Source organism: Adiantum capillus-veneris, chromosome 16, assembly GCF_014529385.1.
Source record: "Adiantum capillus-veneris isolate H3 chromosome 16, ASM1452938v2, whole genome shotgun sequence".
Classification (NCBI taxonomy): Eukaryota; Viridiplantae; Streptophyta; class Polypodiopsida; order Polypodiales; family Pteridaceae; genus Adiantum; species Adiantum capillus-veneris.
The window spans coordinates 68,500,492-68,524,550 of NC_140946.1; positions in this window are offsets into that span (position 1 = coordinate 68,500,492).

The window sequence follows — 24,059 nt, forward strand, 5'->3', positions numbered from 1 at the left end:
CAAATTGCTGAGATGCCAAGAAAAGACCCTTAGTGAGAAAATAAAAAAATTGGTGCTCTAAATGCAAATCAAAGGACCACATGTCAAATGAGTGTTCCGGATGCACATATTGCAAGGCCTTTGGTCATGTATGCAACAGTTGTGGGATTAGGATTCATCAATTCAAAAAGGGAAAGGATGTGTCAATGATCGCACTTACAATTCCAGAAGCGCCCACGACTGATGGAAATCCAGAAGCGTCCACGACTAATGGAGCCAGTGGGTCTAGAGAAAATGAAGCCAGTACAAGCACTAGAGGGAGAATGGGACACTACCAAAATGGACCTCGTAGGGGTAGAGGCCGATAAGACTTCTTTAAAAGAAACATAAACGACTATGGTTGTGGCAAGTACGGCCACTTTGCAGCTTAGTGTCCAGATGATACACTGAAGCCAAAGGTAGTGAAGCGGTCCGGGGCAGGCAACAAGAAGAGCAACCTCTAGACACCCTTCAAGGCTCCCGTGCTGCTCAATGGGGCTGGGGCACAACACAACACAAACCAAAACAACAAACCCCCAGCCAAATCCCAACTACACAAGGGGCACCACCTAGTTTAAGAGCGAACTAGGACGCAAAAGAGGAGAATCGTTAGAGAAACCCACAAACAAGCAAGGAATTTACACTAACCCTAACACCAATGGAACACTCTCACACACTAAAACACGAGAGAGAGAGAGAGAGAGAGAGAGAGAGAGAGAGAGAGAGAGAGAGAGAGAGAGAGAGAGAGAGAGAGAGAGAGAGAGAGATGGTGCTCGGGCTGCTTTGAAGTGTATCGTTAATGATCAAGCAAACATAAATATATATATGTAAGAAAGAGAGAGAAGGGGGAAGGGGGTGCTTGTTGCACTAATGCCTTCTTACAAATCTGTCATGACCAATCAAAGTGAGATTAGTATTTGTTCAACATAGCCTGAGTAAATTACACCACAACACATCACAAGAAAAAAGCCACCCCAATCACTGTCTTAAGGCTAGGGGAGTCCTCTCCACCCTGTCGCCCTCTTACAGCATGTGGGATTTATGGCTAAATTGATAACAATACCCGGAGACAAGCTATCAAGAACTTAAATAAAACACCAAGACACTTACACATCATTATTGTCCATGACTTCACGTTGGAAGGGAGACAAGGTATCCATGCTTAGTCCAAATTCACCCTCCTTAATTTAGCAAATGTTGGGCTTACTCTAGTAGGAGAAATGATAGATTTCCTACTCTCAATTTAATGATCACTCTCTCTTACAATGGCATAGAGTTCCCTTGCTAATCACCCCTAATACAACACATACATATGCTTAATTCCAATGAGATTCCACTCAAGAGCTCCTTCTCAAGAGGTTGAGCTTGGCTTCTCAAGCTATAGCATAGTGCTCTTTCTTCTCCCCCCTTTTTGAGCTAGCTACACCCTCCTTTTATAGCAATTTTGAAGGCTAGGGTTAATCCTCTAACCATGGTTGGGTTAGATTTTCAACAATTTATCTAATTTCTTTTGCTTGGAATTATCAAGAAGTTGGTGGGGAAAGAGAGAGGAGAGAAATGGAGGTGATAGGACTTTTCATAGTGGGTTAGTGTTAGTAGAGTTAGTATTAATTTACAAATGGAATTGGATATTTACAATGGGAGTATCCATGTAGGATACAAATAAGGAAGAAAAACTCTTAAGAGGTAAGAAAAGGTGGATTTCTTACAAGGTTGATGCTCCAAGTGTCTTGAGTAGGGCCAATTTTGACGCTTGTTGACGGTCCACTAGCTTTGACGGTACATTTTTTCTCCACTCTTGACCTTCCTTGATAGACAAGGTAATTGAAGCTGAGTAATCAACCACCATGATGCTGTCTTTTAAGAGAAGAGGCTGAATTTTGTGGTTTTTTTGATAGATATGGGTAATTTGGAGGAGGAAAAATGAGACTAGGTGGTCAATTTTGGAATGGAATTGTGTGTGGGAGGTATGAGTTCACCATGGTTTCTCTTATTCTTCAAGGTTGAGGAGAAGGCGAGTAGGGTGCAGAGAGGAGTGGTGAGAGAGGTGGGGATGATGAGTGGAGAAGTGTGTGTGAAAGAGGAAAATGATAAAGTGGAAGAGAGAGTGTGGCTGCATAGCATGGAAAAACTGGGGTCCACTAATAAAATCATAGCTCACAGCTCGTAGCTCAAAAGAATATGAAAAAATTTGAGGCAAAAGTTCAGCCCACGAGCTACAACTTTTGTTTGTATCACCTTTTCAAATTCGGAGAGCAAGTGAACTTTAAAAATTCAGCAAAATTGATCGTTTTTTTCCACTGCACAAGGTCCTTGTGGGGTCCTTCTTTGGATGATTCTTTTGAATACCTCCAAGAGTGAGCCCTCCATAGTACATGTATGCATGCCACCTACCCTTGACCTTATTTGGTAGGTCTATAATTGAAGATATTGTTGAGATCATGATATAAGTGAATAGTACAACTAAGAAAATCAAATATTGAGGGGTCTAAAAAATATGTACATGTCAAATATAAATAATATAAGTGGAAAAAATATAAAGGGGTCAAAAGAAATCTCTCTCATTATGAGGCTACCATAAAAAGAAAAATATTTTTGGTGTTCTAATTTTTTAGAAAAAAAACAAAATAGATGTAGGAAGGGAAAAATCACAATAGTGAAAAAATATACACATAAATAAAACTAGTTTTTTTGGATTTTTGTTGGGGTGGAGTTACACCAAATATAAGAGAAGCTTACATGAAAATATTTCTATATGGAATAAAGAGTATGAAAAATGGTAAGAAAAATTGTGGTAATGGTGAGGCAATGTACAGAGCATAAATAACACACACCTAGGTAAAAATATTTAAATAAATACCAAAATAATCATGAAAAAATCTTTTATTTAGGCCCTATATACAAAGAAATATTTACATACGCATGGGCCATAATATACTTATATTTTTTATATTTTTTATTTTTTCGGCTCAACTAGCCCAATGCCTAGCTAATTGAGGGTTTTTTTATTTCAATAAGGAGATATGGGAAAAGTCCCCTAACTCACACGCACCTATATACAGTGAAAGGGTGAGGGTAACCAGAATGTTTGAATGATTTGATAGGGGGGGATAACTCACCATGGCAATCACAGAGAGCTGAAAAACGGCTATCAGTAGCCCTCCCCCAGAATGATGGTATATTCATGTACCATCATAAAGAATATTTTCCAAAGAGAGTGCTTCAGAGTCCTTGACAAGATCTTCATTGTTTGGCCCTTTGGAATTTTGGTTTGTGTTACACTCATGCTTCATGGAACAATACTTACATGGGATAGTTGCCTTTTGCTCTGGTAGATCCTTTGGTAGAAGGCGACTCAAGTAAGGCTTCAAGCGATAGCCGTTTACCTTCCTGGAGTGCTCTTTCCCATTCAAGTCCATAAGTTGATAGTAACTTGAATTGAAAGCCTTCTTGACTATGTATGGCCCCTGCCATCTTGTTTCAAATTTGGCATCAAAACGATTATCGAGTCGATTGTCATACCTTAGCACAAGATCTCCTTCATTGATGCCTTTGTCCTTCAGTTTCTTGTCAAGCTTCTTATTTTTCTGTGTGGCTTTCCTCTTATAGCACTCGTATGCTGCTTCTCTTTTCCACTCAAGCTCAGCTAAGGTAAGAAGTCGATCCATCCATGCTTCTTGATCATCTTGTGATGATTTGCCATGAAGTCGCATTGTTGGAATGTTTAGTTCAATTGGCTGTAAAGCCTCTTGACCATAGACCAAGTGAAATGGTGTGAACTCCGTGGCTTCCCTATATGTGGTTCGATACGCCCACAAGGCACCATCCAAGAAGTCATCCCACAACTTTGTCTTGTTTTTCACCATCTTTCTAATGATGCCTGAAATGACACCATTAGCTTTTTCTACCAAACCATTTGATTGGGGATAGTTCGGTGTACTGTGACGATGTAGAATGCGAAGTTCTTCACAGACTTCTATGAGCAATCCCTTTCTAAACCCTGGACCATTATCAGAAACAATCTCCAAAGGTGTGCCAAATCTACAACAAATGTGAGTGTAGACGAATTTGCTCAATGTCCTCTCATTTACCTGTGCCACACTTTGTGCTTCCACCCACCTAGTCATATAGTCTACAGCCACTAGAATGTAGAGTTTACCATTTTTTGTCCTAGGCAGAGGACCCATAGCATCAATGCCCCACTTGTCAAAGGGTCCATTTGCAAGCATGATTTGCCTTGGACCATAAATCAATCTTCTATTCCCATTTACCTGACAATTGTGACAACTTTTACATCAATGTTGGACATCCACATGTAGACTTGGCCAAACATACCCCGCAAGCAAAGTCTTCTTCACAGTTAATTCTTGGGAAAAATGACCACCACATGCCTCTTCATGCAAACCTTTTAGAATGGCTAGAATTTTCGCGATAGTTGGTAATCTTCTGCACACTTTATCCTTCCCTCTTTGATAGAGGGAGCCTTCTAGGAAGAGATACATGCTTGCCTTCTTCATGAGTCTCCTCTTCTGAGCTTTTGTGAAGTCTAGTGGAAACTCACCCTCCAAAATGTAGCCAATGATGGGAGCCAATGACTCTAATCCCTGGTACCTCGATTGCTTCACAGCAGCCGCCACCATGATGACCTGCACTTCTTTCTTTACACATGCAACGGCTTGTTGTGCAAGTAAATCAGCATCTTCATTTTGTTTCCTAGGAATATGATATAATTGCACCTCCTCAAATGGATTAAATAGCCTACGGATGGTATGAACTTTGGCCCTTAGTCTTTCATTTTTGCATGCCCAAATGCCTAAAATCTGCTTCACAATGAGAAGTGCATCCCCTTTTACCATGAGACGTTGAATACCATGGCCAATGCATATTTTTAAACCATGAAGTAGTGTGTCATATTCTGCTTCATTGTTGCTAGCTGAACTTGGTAGATTGAACTTCTCTTTCATGACCACCTCTCCACTTGGGTTGAGCAACACTAGCCCTCCCCCTGCTTTTCCTGTGGCTCGACGAAAAGCTCCATCAAAGAACAAGGTAAAAGCATTAGGAATACTTTTTGGTGGTGGCAATGGTAGGGTCTTTACTTCAAGCACCCTAATCTCCTTTTCATGCACCCTATAAGTGAGAATCCCTGCCAATTGTGCACGCACACTATCTTCTACCTTGAAAGAGTATTGAAACTCTTGCAACTCCATAATCCACTTTGAGATCCTAGTACTAAGATTCATTTGAGATGACACCCAAGGGAACAAATTCTCTGCGGTGAGGATTACAAAAGGTTTTGGGAGCAAGTAGGATCTAAACTTCCTTATCGCAAACATGAGAGAAAGCATCATGAGTTCTGCCTCCGTGTAGCCTCTCTCTAAAGCATTCATGACCCTACTAGCAAAGTAGATGGGCCGCATCCTGGTACTATAGGGATCTTGTTGTAGCAAAACTGCACGAATTGTTTCTTTCCCAGCACTAGAGCTAACAAAGAATGTGTACTCCCAACAAGGAGGCATGAGTGTTGGTAGCTCTGACAAAATGGCTTTAATGTTACAAAAGTACTCTTCAAGCTCATCAGACCATGCAAATTCTACTTGTTGTGTCAACTTTTGCAAAGGGTGAAGTAACTCCGAGGCTAAGTGAATGAAGTGTGACATATACTTCACCTTTTGAATGAATGAGATGACCTCCTTAAGACTCTTGGGTGATGGTAGCTCAATAAGAGCCTTTGCCTTTGAAGGATCCACTTCAATGCCTTTGTAAGAAACTTTATGACCAAGCAAGATTACTTCATCCTCACCTATATGGCACTTGTCAGGGTTGAGTTGACCTCCCATGTCGTAGAGCTTCTTTAAACCTTCTTCTACCCTTTGTAGATGCAATGATTTTGAGCTATAAATACAAAAATAATCAATGAACACCCTAATTGACTTTCCAAAGAATGCTTGAATCACCATATTCATGAAACGTTGGAATGTTGCAGGAGCATTTGTCAGACCAAATGGCATGACTCTAAAAGCATAACAACCCCAAGGAGTGATAAAGGTTGTTTTCAATTGATCTTTCAATGCAATCCCTATTTGAAAGTAACCTGAGTAACCAACGTACACAGTGTCCTTCTCATGACCAGCTACCTCATTTAGTATCTCATCCTGGAATGGGAGGGGAAAGTGATCTCTTTTTGTTGCCTCATTGAGGGGACGATAATCCACACACACCCTCCACTTGCCATTTTTCTTAGGAGTGACAACAACAGGAGAGACCCACTCTGAATTCTCCACTGGATAAATGAAACCTGCTGCTAGAAGCTTTCTTACCTCCTTGAGTAGAGCCTGTTCCTTTATAACTCCTAGCCTTCATAGCTTCTGAGCTTTAGGTGTGGCCTCAGGCTTTAACTCAATCTTGTGTTGAACAACATCTAACCCACGCACGTCGGTGTAGTCTTTAGCAAAAAGCCTAGGAAACTTCCTTAGCACACATTTGAACTCCTCTCTTTCATCCTTTGTAAGTGTTGTTGATAGCATACCTTCCAGCATCCCTTCATCTTGAACACCTTCGTTCTCTTGAGGACCTACCTCCTCCAAGCCTTGACAAGAGGTCTCTTGGTTGCTTGGCTTAAACCTTACCCCCATGACTTCGATGGAAGACTCCTCTTCAGTAATGCTGCCGCTACTTTCTTCTTCTGAAGTGCTATCGGTCCAACCTTCTTCCGTGTCACTTTGAGATGATTCTTCATGGAGCTCCTCTTGGCGTTGCTCCTTCATGTCAAAGACAACCTTCTTATGATTGTCATTCCTACAAATTAATTTCCCACTCTCCCAATCCTGCAAAGCTCGCATTTTCATTAGCCATGGTCTTCCTAGGATAAATGGATAACCACTTCCCTTGGTCGACATAACATAAAAATCCACCGCTTTCTTAATGCCAAAGGCCTCTACAAAGACATTTTTACAAATGCCTACACACCTAGCCTTGCTATTGTTTGCCATCTTGACTTTGATTTCAGGTGTCTCCTGGATGTGCATGCCTAGTCTTTGCATGAGTCCCTCTATCATGATGCAAATTTGTGCACCCCCATCCACTAGACCTTTCCTAACCAATCTTCCTTTGATGTAACAGTCTAGCACCGGTGTAATGTCCTCATTCATTTCAGCTTGTGCAATTTTTACATCAGGCACACTCTCTTTTACCTTTCTTCTAGTGCTAACTACCCTTGTTAAATCCCTCCTAACTTGTGGACATAATGCAAGAAATTGAGGCCATGAAATATCACGACCCTTACCTCTCATGTCTTCCAACAAGTTGTACGGAGCCATACCATGTCCAAGAGGGAAGTCTTGGAGGTTGATACGACGTCGAGTCCTCTTGGTTTCCTTTGCCTTCTTGCCTTGTCCATGGTCACTCTGTGATGTGACTCCTTTCTCTTTACCTTTTCCTTGGCCACACTTAATGCCATTGGCTTCCATGTCAACCTCATTTGAATTTGTCACCTCTACCACATGCACATTTGGATCTGGCAAAGGTGGAACTCCTTCTACCCCTTGTGGAGGTGGTCTTGGTCCATTTGGCCTTTGTAGAAGCCTTGGTTGTTGACCAGCTCCTTCTCCTGCATTCATCACTGGGTAATTCAAGTTAGGTCTCCCTGGCTCTCCACGGGGCCAAGGACAATTATACATCCCATGTCCAGACTCTCTGCAATTCCAACATTGCAAGACTCTCCTAGTTCGTGGCTCTCTCTCTTCTGACTTCTTTGCTTGTCCCTTTGGACCTACAGCTTGTGCAAGGTGAATTGACAGGCTGCTTAAAGATTCATTTAACTTCTCAATCACTTCAGCCGTTACCTCAGGAAGCTCCCTAGATGTTGATGCTTGTGACTTACCTTTGGGTCTAAGACCTTCTATTGGAACCTCTCCCCTTAAGCACTTGAGTTTCCTATATTTCTCAGCAGCCCTAGTTTCAAGTGCATCAAAGGTAGCAGGTGCACCCGCCTCAACTTTTACCTTAAGGTCAGGAAAGAGTCCGGCTATGAACCTCTCCTTCTTTAGAAATTTTGCACCATCACCAGGGTTAGAAACATTTCATATCCATAGAGCCCAAAGACGTAGGAACTCTTGCTTGTACAAGTAGTAGTCATCTAAGTCTTTTTGCTTATGAGAAACAATGTCTTGCCATAATTTCTGAGTGTTTTGGGGATCAAAGAAGTATTTCTTGAAACGATTCAAAACTTCCGTGTAATTCCCTTTAACTTCCTCAGGCAAAGAGTCAAACCAAGTGCTAGCATCTTTCCTAAGGACCACCTCAAACATTTCTACACGTTCTTGATCAGTTACTATCCTCTTGATACGGCAAGACATCTTGAAATTCGCTAGAAATAATTCTGCATCCTCTCCAGGCTCTCCAAAGAAAAGAGGATATCCAGACATTTGGCGTTGGCTCTCCATTGAATTGATTTCAAAGTGACGCGTTTTTGTTTTTTCTTTCTTTAAAAGATTTACACAATAATATTTTCTAAATTGCAATCTATTCTACAACAAAAATAAAAATATTCACATCAAATGACCTATGATAATCAATAAGAGGTAGAATGACAGGGTTTGGTGACGCGAGAATTTCTCCTACTCTTTGGGCGCCAAACATGAATACCATACGTTGTTGAAAATGGATTTTTCTACTAATTGCAATGTTTACTCTAATGTGTGGAGTGAAATGAAAGGGAAAAACCTGTATTCCTGGGCCATTATCCATGGTCTATGAATGACCTAATTCTTAAAACAAAACAAAAATATAGACGTCCAAACTAAGGTCGTACCCAATGAGAGGCAACATAAAAGGATTTACTGATGCGTTTATCTCTACCAACCTAAGAGGACCTAAAATTCTACGAATTACTCGTTGAAATTGCAACTTAGTACTAACAATTATGTGTACCTTTTGCCTTGCAATGGGAATGAAGGGATCATACAAATTCTCGTGATTCATGCATGCTACTTGATTATGCTAAAGGTTGAGCCTTCACAAAACATACACAAGTTTGTCCTCAGTGGGGGCACCAATTTGAAGCGGTCCGGGGCGGGCAACAAGAAGAGAAACCTCTAGACACCCTTCAAGGCTCCCGTGCTGCTCAATGGGGCTGGGGCACAACACAACACAAACCAAAACAACAAACCCCCAGCCAAATCCCAACTACACAAGGGGCACCACCTAGTTTAAGAGCGAACTAGGACGCAAAAGAGGAGAATCTTTAGAGAAACCCACAAACAAGCAAGGAATTTACACTAACCCTAACACCAATGGAACACTCTCACACACTAAAACACGAGAGAGAGAGAGAGAGAGAGAGAGAGAGAGAGAGAGAGAGAGAGAGAGAGAGAGAGAGAGAGAGAGAGAGAGAGAGAGAGATGGTGCTCGGGCTGCTTTGAAGTGTATCGTTAATGATCAAGCAAACATAAATATATATATGTAAGAAAGAGAGAGAAGGGGGAAGGGGGTGCTTGTTGCACTAATGCCTTCTTACAAATCTGTCATGACCAATCAAAGTGAGATTAGTATTTGTTCAACATAGCCTGAGTAAATTACACCACAACACATCACAAGAAAAAAGCCACCCCAATCGCTGTCTTAAGGCCAGGGGAGTCCTCTCCACCCTGTCGCCCTCTTACAGCACGTGGGATTTATGGCTAAATTGATAACAATACCCGGAGACAAGCTATCAAGAACTTAAATAAAACACCAAGACACTTACACATCATTATTGTCCATGACTTCACGTTGGAAGGGAGACAAGGTATCCATGCTTAGTCCAAATTCACCCTCCTTAATTTAGCAAATGTTGGGCTTACTCTAGTAGGAGAAATGATAGATTTCCTACTCTCAATTTAATGATCACTCTCTCTTACAATGGCATAGAGTTCCCTTGCTAATCACCCCTAATACAACACATACATATGCCTAATGCCAATGAGATTCCACTCAAGAGCTCCTTCTCAAGAGGTTGAGCTTGGCTTCTCAAGCTATAGCATAGTGCTCTTTCTTCTCCCCCCTTTTTGAGCTAGCTACACCCTCCTTTTATAGCAATTTTGAAGGCTAGGGTTAATCCTCTAACCATGGTTGGGTTAGATTTTCAACAATTTATCTAATTTCTTTTGCTTGGAATTATCAAGAAGTTGGTGGGGAAAGAGAGAGGAGAGAAATGGAGGTGATAGGACTTTTCATAGTGGGTTAGTGTTAGTAGAGTTAGTATTAATTTACAAATGGAATTGGATATTTACAATGGGAGTATCCATGTAGGATACAAATAAGGAAGAAAAACTCTTAAGAGGTAAGAAAAGGTGGATTTCTTACAAGGTTGATGCTCCAAGTGTCTTGAGTAGGGCCAATTTTGACGCTTGTTGACGGTCCACTAGCTTTGACGGTACATTTTTTCTCCACTCTTGACCTTCCTTGATAGACAAGGTAATTGAAGCTGAGTAATCAACCACCATGATGCTGTCTTTTAAGAGAAGAGGCTGAATTTTGTGGTTTTTTTGATAGATATGGGTAATTTGGAGGAGGAAAAATGAGACTAGGTGGTCAATTTTGGAATGGAATTGTGTGTGGGAGGTATGAGTTCACCATGGTTTCTCTTATTCTTCAAGGTTGAGGAGAAGGCGAGTAGGGTGTAGAGAGGAGTGGTGAGAGAGGTGGGGATGATGAGTGGAGAAGTGTGTGTGAAAGAGGAAAATGATAAAGTGGAAGAGAGAGTGTGGCTGCATAGCATGGAAAAACTGGGGTCCACTAATAAAATCATAGCTCACAGCTCGTAGCTCAAAAAAATATGAAAAAATTTGAGGCAAAAGTTCAGCCCACGAGCTACAACTTTTGTTTGTATCACCTTTTCAAATTCGGAGAGCAAGTGAACTTTAAAAATTCAGCAAAATTGATCGTTTTTTTCCACTGCACAAGGTCCTTGTGGGGTCCTTTGGATGATTCTTTTGAATACCTCCAAGAGTGAGCCCTCCATAGTACATGTATGCATGCCACCTACCCTTGACCTTATTTGGTAGGTCTATAATTGAAGATATTGTTGAGATCATGATATAAGTGAATAGTACAACTAAGAAAATCAAATATTGAGGGGTCTAAAAAATATGTACATGTCAAATATAAATAATATAAGTGGAAAAAATATAAAGGGGTCAAAAGAAATCTCTCTCATTATGAGGCTACCATAAAAAGAAAAATATTTTTGGTGTTCTAATTTTTTAGAAAAAAAACAAAATAGATGTAGGAAGGGAAAAATCACAATAGTGAAAAAATATACACATAAATAAAACTAGTTTTTTTGGATTTTTGTTGGGGTGGAGTTACACCAAATATAAGAGAAGCTTACATGAAAATATTTCTATATGGAATAAAGAGTATGAAAAATGGTAAGAAAAATTGTGGTAATGGTGAGGCAATGTACAGAGCATAAATAACACACACCTAGGTAAAAATATTTAAATAAATACCAAAATAATTATGAAAAAATCTTTTATTTAGGCCCTATATACAAAGAAATATTTACATATGCATGGGCCATAATATACTTATATTTTTTTTATTTTTTATTTTTTCGGCTCAACTAGCCCAATGCCTAGCTAATTGAGGGTTTTTTATTTCAGTAAGGAGATATGGGAAAAGTCCCCTAACTCACACGCACCTATATACAGTGAAAGGGTGAGGGTAACCACAGTGTTTGAATGATTTGATAGGGGGGGATAACTCACTATGGCAATCACAGAGAGCCAAAAAACGGCTATCAGTAGCTGACCAAAAACCGCCAAATCCAGTACCAGTAAGAGTGGTTACCAAAACCAAGGGAGTAATGATTGAGGAGATCCCTTACTGAATAAGAAAGTCAAAATGCTAAAGCCAATAAGTGGGAACGATAGAGGAAGGTGTGGAAGAGTAAGGGTAAAGAAAATATTGTAGATGAATGGCATGAACAAAGGGAGCTTGCTGCAAAAATCACTTAAAACTTGTCAAGGAAGTTGCTAGAATAACCAAAAAGTTCAGAAACTTGGACCATTCACAAAATACCACCTCAACTTTAGAACTAAGACAAGAGAAGGCATCAGATAGACTAGACGAACCATTATCTGGTGTCATTCTGGATGGAGGAGTGGATGTGAACATTCTTGGCAAGTATCTTTGACAAAAGCTAGGAATAACTAAAATGGAGCAACTCCATTTAGAATAAGGATGGCCGATCATAGGGTGGTCCAAGCCACTAGTCTAATAAAAAACATACAAATAAGAGTGGGGAAAGATAATTTCAAAACCATTTCCGTGGTGTTGGATGTTCAAGGAGCCTATGGAATCTTGCTAGGAAGACCATGGCTCAGAACTAATGGAGCTATACATGACTATGCAAACCAAACATTAACCATTCAAGGCTCCAATCAAAGAATTCAGATAAAGACAATAACACCGGGACATGGAAGAAAGCACTGAGACTAGAAGAGCTTTGTAAGAAGTATGGTACGAAGAAGATTGAGAGGATGCTAGCCTCCATAAATATCTTTCCCTTGATAGAGATCGACGTCAACACAATGCTGATGGACAAAGAACAAGCTGAACGACAAAAACAAAAACACCCAGATCTGTTACTGAATTGAACATTGGGGAGAGATCAATCCAAATTGATGGTCGTGTACCAGAACAGTCTGTACCAAAAAAGCTTAACTTCAAGGAAAAATCCAATTCAATGAATGATTCATATGCTAATGAATAAATTCTAGTAGCACTGCAACTAGATCTTTAGAATGATATGCTAAAAGTCAATAATCTATATGCTGCTGGTATTCGGACAGACAAGGAAGCAGAGTCATTGGCCAAGAGAAAGGGAGGTGGGCCAAACTGGCTGCTTCCACATGATCAAGAATTAGAAGAACAGAATCTCGGCTCAGAGGAGAATCCCAAAATGATTAAAATTAACAAACATATGAAGCTAGAGATCAAGGAAAAAACCAAGGCACTGTTTCAGAAATACAAAGACATATTCGTGTGGGAACATACCGATCTGAAGGGAGTAGATCCAGAAGTGTGCCATCATCACATACCATTGAAACCTAATTCCATACCAGTATGACTACAGAGATATAGAATGAATCCTAATTATGCAAAGAAGGTCAAGGAGGAAATTGATAATTTTCTCAAATCTAGATCCATTACAGAGGTGGCAAGCATTGACTGGCTTTTTCCTATAGTGGTTGTCCCAAAGAAGAACGAAAAGCTCAGAGTATGCATTGATTGGAAATTGAATGCCCAGACCATTTAAAATCCCTTCTCTTTACCATTCGCAAATATGATGTTGGATGAGATTGCATACCACAAGATGTATAGCTTCGGGCATCTTTGTGGATGACTTTATTGTCTTTTCCAACCACTGAAGAACTGCACTTATTGTTTTTGGAAATGGTTTTTGAGAGGTGCAAGGAGAAGAGGATCTATTTAAATCAATTCAAGTCTGTTTTTATGGTCTAGGAAGTTCAGCTACTAGGACATATTGTTTCAAGGAATGGCATTGAGATGGCTGAAGATAAGATTAAGAGTATTCAGCAAACCGTAGAGCACCAACCACGGCTTCAGAATTGGGTTCATTGTTGGGATATACTAATTTTTATCAAAGATTTGTTCATATGTTTGTAGCTAAAGCCTTACCCCTATATGAGCTCACAAAGAAAGGGAATAAATTCATCTAGATTGAAAAATGCGAACAAAATTTCCAATGCTTGAAAGATGTGATCATCAAGAAGCCAACTGTCCTTGGCCAGCCCAACCGGGATATTATATTTTACGTACATGTTGACGCTTCAGGAATGGTGATGGGGGCTATACTGGCTGAGCTTGATGGGAAGACAGACTACCCATTCTACTTTGCCAGTCGCAGATTCACTTTAGCAGAACAAGGATATTCAACCACAAAGAGGGAGGCACTGGGAATGGTGTTTAATGCAACCAAATTCAAACACTATCTACTAGGAAAGTTATTCCACTTTTATGTTGATCACCACTTTTTATTGTTTTTGATTGATAAAGTGATCATACAAGGAAGGTTAATTAGGTGGGTGATGTTCTTGAATTCAAGATCTTGCACAAGCCAAGAAAGTCACATTGCGGCGCTGATTTTCTTTCCACAAGCACTGAAGGCTATTCAAAAACATCCTTACAAGACGAACCCGTAGATGCTGAATTATTTTAGAGCATAGTTGAGGAAGAGTCATATCTAGAATGGCAGGAAGTGTATGATTTCCTTTAGCTTGGAAAATTCCCATAAGATTGGTCTCAAAACAAGAAAAAAGGCACTAATTATTCAAAGTATGAAGTTCACCATTATTGTTGAAGTGCTTTATAGATTGGAAATTGATGGTGTACTTTGGTGATGTGTGCCATTAAAAGGACGACAGCAGGTTATCACTAAAGCACATAATAGCAATGCAGCTGGTCCTTTTTCAATTGATAGCACATACAAGAATTATGGTGGTAGTTGATGATGGCTGATGTTAGAACGTTTTATAAGACCTGTGATATATGCCAAAGAATGGGTAGACCTACAACAGTTGATATAATACATGTAGCTCCAATTTAGCCGCTAGGATATTTTATGAAATGGGGTTTGGACTTTATGGGGCCATTCAAGAAGGTAACTCCCAAGAAGGACAAGTACATCTCTATGGCTACGTGCTATGTCAGCAAGTGGGTGTAGGCTAAAGCTCTGCCAGATGATACTGCTAGGTCAACTGTTTCATTTATCTATGAGAACTTCATGTGTAGATATGGCTGTCCTATTGAAATAGTGTCAGACCAAGGCACTCTTTTCATTAATGATATGATGGAAACTCTCATGGAAATGTTTTTAGTCAAACAAAGGGAGTCACCACCATATTATCCCAGATGCAATGGCTAGGTTGAAAGCAATAATAAAACCATCAAAAATATTCTTATTAAGATTGTTCAGAAGGAGCCACACCAGCGGGATACCAAACTTTAGATAGCGTTATGGGCCTACTAAACTGCTTACAAAGTCACTATGGTAATGACTCCATTCAAACTGGTTTATGGAACATAAGCGGTAGTGCTCATGGAATTTATACTTCCAAGTTTACAACTAGCAATTGAATATGGGATGGATTTTAATAAAAACTCGAATCAACAATTGGATGATCTACTAAAGCTGGATGAGATACAATAGAGGGCTATATTGGAGCAAGAAGTGGTGCAACAAAGAAGAAAGAATTGGCATCACAATAGGATCAAGGTTAGAGAGTTCCAGAGAGGTGACTTAGTTCTGCTCTACTAGTCCAAACTGGGACCAAAGAAACTGAACCTGAAAATAGCGTGGCTAGGGCCCTATGAGGTTGATTGAGTATTCTCAAATGGAACAATGAGACTCATACACTTGTCGGGTGTACTGTTACCTAAAGTATACAATGGGGTCAAGATGAAGCTATATTATTCCAGAATAGAAGGGGTTCCAGTTGAGCCAGGGTCTAAACTAGAACCAAAAGGGGAACTATTGGACTTGTTCTATGTCAGTTCTGTTATGGAACCAATAGATGAGTTAACACTAGTACCAATTTTAACCTCACAATCAGATTTAGCACTAATCTTCAATCATCCAATCAATTCAGTTAAAGACCAATGAACCATTTATAGCACTGGATAGTCGCAAGTTGGGAAATGAACCAAATCCCAAAATGAATCTCTCTAGTAATGATTAACCAAACAAGACAATGCAAGTTTGAACATCACAAGTAGAGCGCAGAGATCAAGGACGAATAGCTAGTGGAGCATTCATGGCAAGGATACATATAACTATGTGATGGGTTCACCCACCTATAGTTTACTTGCAATAGTTCCACTTGCCTCTCAACCTGCAGAGATCATTCCAAGCCCACAAATACCTGCTTCTTTACGACGGAGCCAAACTTCCTCAACAGTAACCATCCCCAACACACCACACTACTCCTTCAACGACTCGTTTACGACAGCGACAACAAGTAAGTCTTCCTCAACTGACAATTCTTCATCTGCATCATGTATGGGTAGAAAGTCCAAGTCACATTATATGCAAGAATCCTTGGACAAGATGAACGTAGACACAGAAAGATTAACTGAGTCTTTAGGTATCATTTTGCACAGTAAGTAGCAAAATATGTCCTCCAAGAAAGTGAGAAAGCAGAGCTCAAACTATGGGGTTTAGAGGTCATGGTGGAAGCCACAACACTTCCCTTTGATGGGCAAATAACGGAACAAGTACTCGCTACATGCAAAGTAGAAAAGAGTAATGTAGTCATTCATGGTCGCAAGTTTGAGTTGATTGCTGGAGAACTGGCACATATTTTCAAACTCCCTAATGTTCAGAAAGCCACAACAACAATTCTTGAATAAGTCAACCAATATCTGAGTGAAGATGATCAGGCCAGGAAGAAGCAAAAATATGGTTCTTATGGAATTCCAGTAGCAGCACTAGAACACACATGAGTGTACAAGTTCATCGCTGAGACCATCAGCCTGAAAAATAACCCCACATATTTTTTAGAAAAGCTATTTGCAATGCTATTGGACAAAGTGTTAGACCCAGAAGCCAATATGAACACTACAAAATTTTTGTATATTAGTGTCACTCAGTAGATTGCCAAGGCTAAATCCAAGAGTCTCTTGAAAGCTTGGTATGTCTGGCAGTTTGTTTACTGGGCAAGCTTACAAGTACCTGTCAATTGTCACTATTCAGACAATTTGCAATAGAGTATCCGCTTCAAGAACAAAAAGAATCAATTTTGATTCATCTGATGAAGAAACGGAGGATAGAATTGGTTCAGACAGGGCTGGTTCACACACAAGAGAAAGTCCAGCCAAGCCATTAGAGGATAAAGGCAAGGGCAAAGAGCTAGTTGGGAAAAAATGCCCTGCTATTGACATAGCCACTTGGTTTGCTGCTAAGAAGCCCAGAAATCTGGAATTGAGGGGTTCAAAGCCAAAACTCAACAATCAGCTGACAATGACACCTCTATTGAGCACAGGACACAGAAAAAGGAAAAATCTACAGACCAACCAGTCCATATGATAGAGCAACAAGCAACTACTCACATTGAAGCAACCAACCAACCAACCAAGCATTTGGCAGTATCTCTGTACCAAAAACCAATAATCTAGCAATAATTAAGCTAGATTTGTTGTAGAGGCTACAAAAAACACCTCTTAAGGGAAGATTGGTGATGAAGAAACCAGATAGAGATGCCTTACCATATCCATTCCCAATGACAGCCTACAAAATTGATCACACTGATCCAGACATAATCTCTCAGGGGTGTGCAACATCCATTCACTCTGGATGGAACACAATAGTCAATGCCATTGGTCAAATGATGGAGGCTCAAACCTCTACCTCTAGTGCTAGTACAACGCCTCAAGAAGAACTTCAGCAGGGCAAGGAGGAACTGAAGAAGCTAAGGGAGGAAAAGACCAACTGGGAAGCTAAAAAACTAGCCATGCAGATACAAGAAGAACATCACAAGAGGGAGAAGGAAGGACTGGAAAAGAAGATTCATAAACTTCTCTAGGAAAATCAGATAATGCAAGAATCGAAAGAAGATGCTATGAGAGATGCTTATCATTACCAAACGCTGTTGGAGGCTAAGAGATCATATTACAAGGATTTATTCAAAGCAACAAAGGACATCTACCACAACTTAGTACAGATTGTGGATAAGAATGGAGACCTCACCCTTAATGTATCTGATCTTGAGACCTTCATTGAGACAATCCAGTCAGAGCTCAGAGAGAAAGCATGATAGTACAACATAATGCTGTTTAGTGAAGCTACCATTGAGTATATTGACAACTAGCAATATAAGGATGAGGATTATGAGGAAGACGAGGAGGAGGATAAAGATGAAGATCAGGATCAACAACACTAGAAGAAACCTGATAACAATGATGATGGAGCAGGTGGTCATACTACTGGCCATTCAATGGCTGGGAGGATAGCAACTGGGAGTACGCCTCTAGATCAGACTTCACATAACCCAGTGAGAATCACGAACCACCAACAAGAGACAATCAAGATCCATCTTAGCAGATTGGAGGACAGGAAGGCCAGGTAGGTTCAATTCAGAATAAAGGGAAAGCAGTTTTACTAATCATTGACTTTAAATCTGAACACACTCACTCTAATGAGTTGATAGCGCTGAACAAGAGTCTATGGAGAGTCAAAAGTCTTCACATTAGGAAAGAAATGGACTCATTTTTGGGCCTTTTAGCTCTAGTGAGAGAATGCTCCTTAGCCAATAGGAAGAAGGCTAACGTTATGTTGAAAAAACCTTTTTTCTCATTTTGAAGATGTCCATGAAAACCATTTTGGTGACATTGTCACTATCATCAGAAAAGTAAGGCGTTGATAATGACATTTTGCACAAGCGCCGAATGCCTTTTTATGACCCGCTGTTGCTATCCTATAAAGTGAAGTACTTGTACTTGTGCATCTCGCACAAGTATCAGTCACCCTTTTATGAAGTACTCTCAATTTAAATTGGAACAGATCGTACATGATAGTGATTGTTGATAGGTACTATTTAAGACTATGAAGGAGTCAGAACCAAGCGAATAGAGGCCCTTGAAAGGTCTCTGGGACCTCTATTTGCTTGGTTTTGACCTCATGAGGCCCTAGGATTAAGATATAGCATTTTTGAAGCCCATGAATGCATCCAAAACAACCAAAATCCTTAGGATAGCTCTTTAAAACGCTGAAATCTGACGTCTCTAGCTCAAGATATAGCATTTTTAAGCCTAGGGCCTCATGAGGTCAGTACCAAGCGAATAGAGGCCCTTGAGGGGTCTCAAGGGCCTCTATTCGCTTGGTACTGACCTCATGAGACCCTAGGCTTAAAAATGCTATATCTTGAGCTAGAGACGTCAGATTTCAACGTTTTAAAGAGCTGTCTTAAGGTTTTTGGACGTTCTGGATGTATCCATGGTATTATTTTTGTATTTTGAAAACAACTCTTATGTGTTTTCTCTCATCGCACATCACATCACTCATTAAGATTCACAAACATGGATTTTTGTGTACACTTAAGTTGGGCTCTCGGAAAGAATTTTGTACGAGTATGCATTTAAGTGATTGAGCAAACTTTTACGGATGTACTATGAGAAATAGAATTCCATTTTTTTTTTGCATTTTTCATAATTACCTCTCTCTATGCTGAGTTGGCGTTTCTTACGGGGCCCAAAATTGAGTCCAAGTTTCTCCTAATGAATTGTTTTTAGATGATAATTCAGCCTACTCAAATTTGAAAAGATTTTAGATGCTCTATATGGGAGGAAGACGGATGGTTGCAAACTAGAAGTTTGTTAGTTACCATGAACAGAGATTTTGTCAGCTACCTACACATCTTGCCTGTGTTAAGTACTAGAAAGAATTCCAGAATGGGACCTTACTAGTGGTGATAGAACAATGCATCCAAAGGCTACAGACTTAACCACAGCACACCTCAGGTCACTTGGGCTTCAAGTAGAAATACTACTGAGCAACAAGCCTACATACCGGTGCATGACGGACATTAGGTGGCAATTGAAGGAGATGCTTATACAGATGCAAAGTGCCAGAGGAGTTCTTGATCTCAAGGTCAAGGAATTGCTAGAATGCAATGAGGGTAGAAGTAGAGGACCCAAGACCAGAATGACTCTCAAAGAATATGAGACACATCTAAAGAGTTTGTTTCACATGGTCAGTCTTATAAGGAAAATGATGCAACAGGATAATCAGACGGTACTGAATTTTTTAGAGTTTGTTTCTGATTCTCCAGCACTAGTGTATGCCATCCCAACCAAAGAAGCTGAGTTACATCGCTTCTTTCCACCTCTTTATCCACCTCACAGTGAGCCAAGAGACCAATATAAATATTTGGAGATAACAGATGGGCTTTGAACATGGTATGGGGAGGTGACCATGGAATGGTTGGCATGGAATCGAGTATTGCAAGATGCACTATAGAAGGCTATGGCTAGTGAGCTACTAGATGATCTTTGCATATTTCAATTCTTAATGGGCTAGTGGAAAATTCAGATCAAATGACTCACTTGAATCACGAATCATCCATTACAGTTGACAATTGAGGATTGTAAAATTCTTGGCTAGTAAGGCAAGCTCTGAACCTCATTTTAGAGAAATGGTAGAGATCTTGTTTGAGGCTCTCATCAAGTGCAACCAACCATTTCCTCAGGGATGGATGCATACTGCTTCCTATTGTCACAAGTAGAAAAGGACTCGTCTGACAAGAGGCAAACACACTCTATATGATGCTGACACTAAGACTTGGGATGCCCTGACACCCTATGAAGTAGAAATGACATGATTGTCAAGAAGGACTAGCTCAAGCAAGAGGCACTGTTTAGACTGATTTAGAAGGGAAATGCTGGACCCACTACCTGTGAGGCATCTCAGGCACTATCCAAGAGGAAGAAGGCACTTGACAAGAAGCGGGTTCTTTGGACAAACACTGGGTGAGTTAATTGGCATCACACCACTAGCCTTTTGCAAGATGAAGTCGATCCAATGGTGGTAGCAACAGGCACCTTTGGAGTCCTATGCTAACATAGGAGATTTGGTTGTCCAAATACAAAAGAAGCAACAAGAAACTGGGAATCCTTATTGGAACCGTTATTGGGAAATTGGAAAATAGTTTGGAAACCATCACGTGGGAATTTTGGTATATACCAAAATTTAGGAAAGGAAAGGAGGAATGTAGAAGGCGGGAACTATCTCTGGAAAGATTGCTGGGCCGATGAAGCTTGTAGAAGCAATAACTAGCGAGTTACGAGAGTAATTGATAGTGCACAGTCAGTCAGACACCAATCTGAAGGCCTATAAATAGGACTCGTTACTCATTTTGTAGAACTTCCTAGAACCCTTAGTTGTTTACATCCTGAGCTACTTGTGCTCCTTGTATTACTTTGTAATATTCGTTGTGCTCTTTCTTCTTTTGTAATTCCAACGCCAGCTACTAGGATACTTGATGCTCACCAGCTGTAATCTGAATATCTGAAATGCAATTCCAGTTCCAATTTTAGTTACACATTCTTATCTTTCCAATTTTAGTTCTGTCTTCCAGTGATCTTTGAATGTTTTGAATTTGACATCTCCATTTCAACATACCAACCTAGAATAGTTGTCTGAACACATCCAACTCATTCCAATAAGGATGTCACCTATGGTCTAGTTATACATCCTGCAACTGCATGGGGTATGGATAACCTATCACAGAATCAAGGATGGAAGAAAAAATGTATAAACACAAGATAGGGCACACAAAGATACTGATAGTGCATACCTTAGCTATCACAACATCTTTTGCTAGCTTGTCAAGGTTCTCTATAAGGTCTGTTTTTTGCAACTCTTTGAGCCAATATAACATGTACTAGTGATTAGATTTCTTATCTAATGCCTCAATCCCCTCCTTCAATCAAGACATGACAAGGTTCTCATGGTGCCCTTCAACCTTATGGAGAGAGAGAGAGAGAGAGAGAGAGAGAGAGAGAGAGAGAGAGAGAGAGAGAGAGAGAGAGAGAGAGAGAGAGAGAGAGAGAGAGAGAGAGAGAGAGAGTATATCATCTTCAACAACCAACTACACATCGTCAACTACCTTTTTGACCAAGAGTACCGTTAATTTGCTTCTTTTTACCATTGTAAATGCAATGGATCCGATAGGGTTTTGGCATGAAAAACACCATGAAGTCTCCTTGGTTCTTCATCTTTACACCCCCTAGGTGCACTTGTGCTTCTCATTGTCTCCTCCCACCTCTTACGCTTGTTCTCCTAGTTATGGTGTTCTTCACTACTTTTCATAGTGCACTCTACAAGAGGGGCTTGGGGAGGTCACCTAAGAAAAATGTAACCTATCAGGTGAGTTCCACAGAAGGGTATTTAAAGTTCTTGAAACTTATAGAAATATATAGACAAAAGGATACTATTTTTTCAAATTGGAAAAAAAATTACAGATTTTAAAAGAAAAGAGTACATTATATTGCTAAAAAAATTTCACAAATAAGGGGTTTTACAAACATGTCTTGAGTGCACATGATATGGTAGTTTTACACATAGTGAACCTCCCAAGAAAAGGGGCCCAGGCCACAATGTATAGAACCTTGTTACCGGAAAGATCTTTGGTGGCATTGCAATGTTCTAGTGCAAAGCCTTTTGCAAAATATTTAGTGAACACATAGAAGACTTGGCCTTCTTGGTACACATCCCAATATTTTGAACAAGTAGCTTAACAAATTCATGTTTAAGATGATAGGCCTTCACCTTCTTGTTGCTCCCCACATCTAGATTCGCACAAGAAAACGCATCATCCCAATCTTTGTCACTAATGTCCTTATTTACATCATGTAGATTCTAAGGATTAACTCGAGTCAATGACAGGTCGTGCTCTTCATGAAATTCCTCAACAGTACGACATAATTTTTTTTGATTCGTTGGGAGTATTGCCTTGATTAAGCTTGTTGCATACTTTGGTTTGCATAATTTGATTCAGACTTTGGTGTCCTCCCCATCCTAGATATTCAATAGAGAAGAGCCATACATTCATAATCCAAGTAACTCATATGCATGATAATGAGAAGTTTCTTATCTCTGTATCCATACAAAATTTCTTATCAAACCAACCATACACATTGTGTGTGTGTGTGTGCAAGTCTCTCTCGCTCTCTCTCTCTCTCTCTCTCTCTCTCTCTCTCTCTCTCTCTCCTGTGCTTGTGTCTTTGTTTGTGTATCTGTAAGAGAGAGAACTATGTGCATGTGTGTGTGTGTGTCTCTCTCTCTCTCCACCCACCCACACACACACACACACACACACACACACACACACACACACACACACACACACACACACACACACACACACACACACACACACACACACACACACACACACATGCGCATAGTTCTCTCTCTTACAGATACACAGACAAAGACACAAGCACAGGAGAGAGAGAGAGAGAGAGAGAGAGAGAGAGAGAGAGAGAGAGAGAGAGAGAGAGAGAGAGAGAGAGAGAGAGAGAGAGAGAGAGAGAGAGAGAGAGAGAGATTTGGTGCTCATAATGCTCCTTTCAGGTGCGAGTAGTGACCTGCTGCTACAATGCTCCTTCAAGATGCAAGAGTTTGACGCTACAAGATTCAAGAAGCATGCAATAAGGGATGGGGCTAGAAATGAGCTAGCGTGCAAATTGTGATTTTGCATGAAATGAATTGATAAGCAGGAGGATCATTTAGTGCAATCATGATTTGGGGTGGGGAGGAGATAGTGGATTTCAGACAATCATAGCTCGAGTTGGGAAAATGTTATATATAACTATTTTCTAGATAGCTATAGTGTTTTTCCATCAAATTGAAAACCCCTAAGCTATGGGTAGTAGCATTTTAGGCAGATAGCATTCTAGCATACCATTCTTCTACCCACACATTATGTAAAGACAACATTATATAAAGAGAACCTCAATTTTGAGTCCTTTATTATGTTTGAAAGAGGTTATATGTCTAGAGACCCCTAGACTAGTCAAAAGGGAGAAACAAATAGACATTTTTGGCCTCATCTCTTAAGCCTTCTTTCATTTTGGCATATTTTTCAAGCTCCTCCAAGTCTTGTCCACAATTTATCAACATATCTAGAACCAAGGAATCATTCATGCCATTGACGAAGCCATAATCAGTGAAGTAATTCTTATACTCACTCTTCAAATATTTTGATATCATAAAAACCACATCTTCCTTGCCCTCGTCTTTATTTGGATCTTCTTCCTCGTGAGTTCCTCCTCTTCTTCTCTTCTTTCTTCTTTTTCCTCCTTTTCTTTCTTCTTTTCTTCTTCTTTCAAATATTTTGAAGAAGAGCCCTCATCTTTTGCACTATTACCCATCTCAAATGCACTGCGTTTGGAGATATGGTATTCATTAGGGAAAATATGAACCCCAAAAGGGACCTTTAGGGTCAAAGATGCTTTTATAATATACTCTCTACACC